Raw genomic sequence first — 3,835 nt, forward strand, 5'->3', positions numbered from 1 at the left:
GCAATTGTATAGTTGCTCAAACCTTCAGAAAAAGCATGTTCCTCTTGGCTATCGTCTTAAAAGTAAATTATATTTTGCAAGGATGTTAGTTTTGATCTTATTGGTTCCAACTTATTCAACAGCTTTGCGTCACAAATCGAGATATATATGATGGGACCATAGCCAAAAAAAGTGTTGTTGTCAAGCCAGCTCCGGAACCCTTAACCTCCTTCATTAATAGATAAGTTGCCCACGAGGCAAAGGCTGAGAATATAGGTGCTGTAAATACACAAACAGTTTCAACCGAGAGAGGTACGTTCAAGGAATTCAATACCCACGACAAGGTGCCTGCTGTCAAGGTCAAACCAGGATAGACAGTCCCGCCAATGATAAATTCAGTCATGCCATATCGCTCCAATAAGCGATGCCCGGTGGTGGATTCCCATTCTTGCATAACAGGTTGAGGAAGTGCAGAGGACCCACACATCATTAGACATAGGTTCTTTGTGCTAGATGCAGAAGTGGCTCGCAGCTCTGGATCCATGGCATGATAACCTTGTATTAATCGAGTGTACATAGTTAGAACTCCGGTGAATACAGTTATAGCATCATCAGCCTCATATCCTTCAGTTGGATATGACTCACGCCATCTCTTCCAAATTCCACTGACACTAAATTTCGGAAGAAAACTCAACTGTGGAACCGACGTAGAGAGGGGCGAATAAACCATTGAAAAGCCCATGGACATGATGTAATGGTAGACAATGCAAAAACCGGTCAGTTGATGTGTACTCCCATGCTTTTGTCGAGGCTTGGACCTGAGCAAGGATGCTTCTGTGTGTATAAACAACTCCCTTATGCTTCCAGGAAAATTCTATCTGCATCATTTTCTCCATTTTTTGAATGTCCGTTGTTGCTCTTCTCGGAGGACTTATTAGGAATGGGCGGAATATGAAAAAAACCGAGAAGATGTTTTGTTGGCAATGTTTTGCATTGACTCACTATGATCTTCAGTACTTAGTATTGCAGACACATCCGGATTATTCATCACATACAGGAGCTCTACTTCTGGATAACTGAGTGCAAGTGGTACGACAACACCTCCGCTAAACCAAGTTGCAAGTATTCCGGCAACAAATTCGGCAGACGGCTTAGCTACAATTCCTATACGAACTCTTCCAAGATTTCCCTTCACATCATTAAATACCTCGCTGAAAGGAATTCTCAAGTTGATCCAGCGGTTGAAATAAGATGGCTTTCGTATTTTCTTGAAACGACACTCAGATTCAAGCATCACACGACAGTCCCAGCTAGACCATGTAACCACAACAAAGTTGGCATTCTTTATTCCCTTTTTCTCGAGCCATTTGTCATGCCTCAGTAGAGCCTCACTCAATGTAACACCTCTGTCTACCTGAATTTGCTGGATACAGGTCAGATCCTTGCAGAAGTCATTCAGAAGCTGATTGCAGGTAGGCTTCACATAAGTTTGAAAACATGCTTCCAACTGACCAGTGACACTACTCACTATGACAAATGGACACTCAATTATTTCTTGAGGATGGGGATTTTTATCCTTATCACAGTTTGCCTCAAAGCTTATGACCACAAAATACTGAAATTCTTGATATTGCTCCCGCGAGTAACCCTGAGATAACATATTAATTGGAACACACTGGAGCTGGTTCTCGACAGGATAAGGATAAAAGTGGCTCTCAAAAGCATTCATTTGACACTGCTGCAGCTTGTGAGGATTAAAATGGCAGGCTGTCCAGGCACTGTAGTCATGGTGATAAGCAGGTTTACTGTGAAATTCATTGGAGCGCTCAAGAAACTCACTGCCTAAACGACGTTGGATTCGGGAACATTCCCAGCTGAATGATGACCAGGCGCATCTGTAAATTATGTATTTTTTGGATAACCTACGATTTGCAATGAATGAAAATTGGTGTTTCTTGTAGCAAGACAAGGATCTCTCTTTGCATCTTAGAAACTTCATGTATTCATGTGATGAGATGTTTTTTTGATTATAAGTTATTCATATGCCATGTACATGGATGATTATGATTGAATGAATGAACGAAGTAATCGAACTACGAATGAGTATGTGGAAATTCTTGAATATGAATGGAATTTTTTTTCAATGTGAATGAAGAAAAATATGAATGTAAATTTGGAATGTGAAAAACGTAAAAAAAAAAGAATATGACATAGTAAACATGAACATGAATGAAGGATATGAAGGTGAATGAAGAAAGAATACAAACGAGTGATTGATGGGGAAAAAATTTCAGGGTCAAAATCAGGGCATGACAGTTCCCCAATTTAAACATCCTCCACCAGAGGAAAATGAAACATCATTTTTCATTGGATCGCAGTGGGGGATGGTTAAATACCATGGAGACCCAGATTTTGAACCTGAAAAATGAAAATGCTATGATATGATATGCATGGATGCAAGACTCTTTATTTTTTTGAATTTATTTGTTAGGGATACAAAGATGCTACTAGACAGACCAGTCTATGGGGAATGCTGATGGTACACAGGGAGACAGACAAATGGTAAAAACCAACTCGCTGAGGAAAACAATCTTGATGGAGAATCAGACACACACTAGAGAGTATTCAAAGTGAAATTCGATGAACGACACTTAGAATACAAGAAATTTCGGCAGTAAGTTTACACATGACTTATTAAACCCAAACATAGAGAAATTTCTACAACAGGTTCATACATGACCTGATAACACCGAAACAATCATAGAGAAAGATTCTTCAAACCAGGTTCATACATGACCTGGTAATACCGGAATAAAGGCTCAACAGCAGGTTCATACATGACCTGACAATGCTGAGGAATATCAAGAAGTTCTGACAGCAAGTTCAGACATGACCTAACAACATCAGAAAAATCAAAGAGAGTGTATCAACAGGTTCATACATGACCTGAGAACACTAAAATAATCATAGAGAAAGATTCTCCAAAACAGGTTCATACATGACCTGGTAATACTGGAAAGAAAGCTCAACAACAGGTTCATACATGACCTGACAATGTTGGGGAATATCAAGAACGGTTCTGACAGCAAGTTCAAACATGACTTGACAACAAATAGGAAAATTCAAAAAGAGTGTATCAACAAGTTCATACATGACCTGACAACACTGAAATAAACATAGAGAAAGATTCTTCAAAACAGGTTCATACATGACCTGGTAATACTGGAATGAAGGCTCAACAACAGGTTCATAGATGACCCGACAATGTTGGGGAATATTAAGAATTTCTGACAGTAGGTTCAGACATGACCTAACAAACTCAGAAAAATTCAAAAAGAGTATATCAACAGGTTCATACATGACCTGATGACAAACTTGAATACTTTGAGAAAATTTCTAGAACAAGTTCATACATGACTTGACAACATTGGAAAGATTCTTCAAAACAGGTTCAGACATGACTTGGGAATATTGGAATAAAAGCTCAACAGCAACAGGTTCATACATGACCTGACAATGCTGGAACATCCAAAGAATTTTCAACAACAGGTTCATACATGACCTGACAACACTTGATTATTCAAAGAATTTTTAACAGGCAGGTTCATACATGACCTGACGACACTTGATTATTCAAAGAATGCTCAAATAAAAGGTTCATACATGACCTGACATCACTTGGGAAAAATCAAAAGGAGTTTTATCAATAGGTTCATACATGACCTGAGAATATTGGAAAACATACAAAGCAAGTTTCATCAATAAGTTCATACATGATCTAACACTTTAGAACACATCTGATAGTTCTGGAGATTTCTCACAAGAAGTTCATCCAATCACAGATTTTGGAGATTCC

This window comes from Lathyrus oleraceus, chromosome 7 (genome assembly GCF_024323335.1).
Source record: "Lathyrus oleraceus cultivar Zhongwan6 chromosome 7, CAAS_Psat_ZW6_1.0, whole genome shotgun sequence".
Lineage (NCBI taxonomy): Eukaryota > Viridiplantae > Streptophyta > Magnoliopsida > Fabales > Fabaceae > Lathyrus > Lathyrus oleraceus.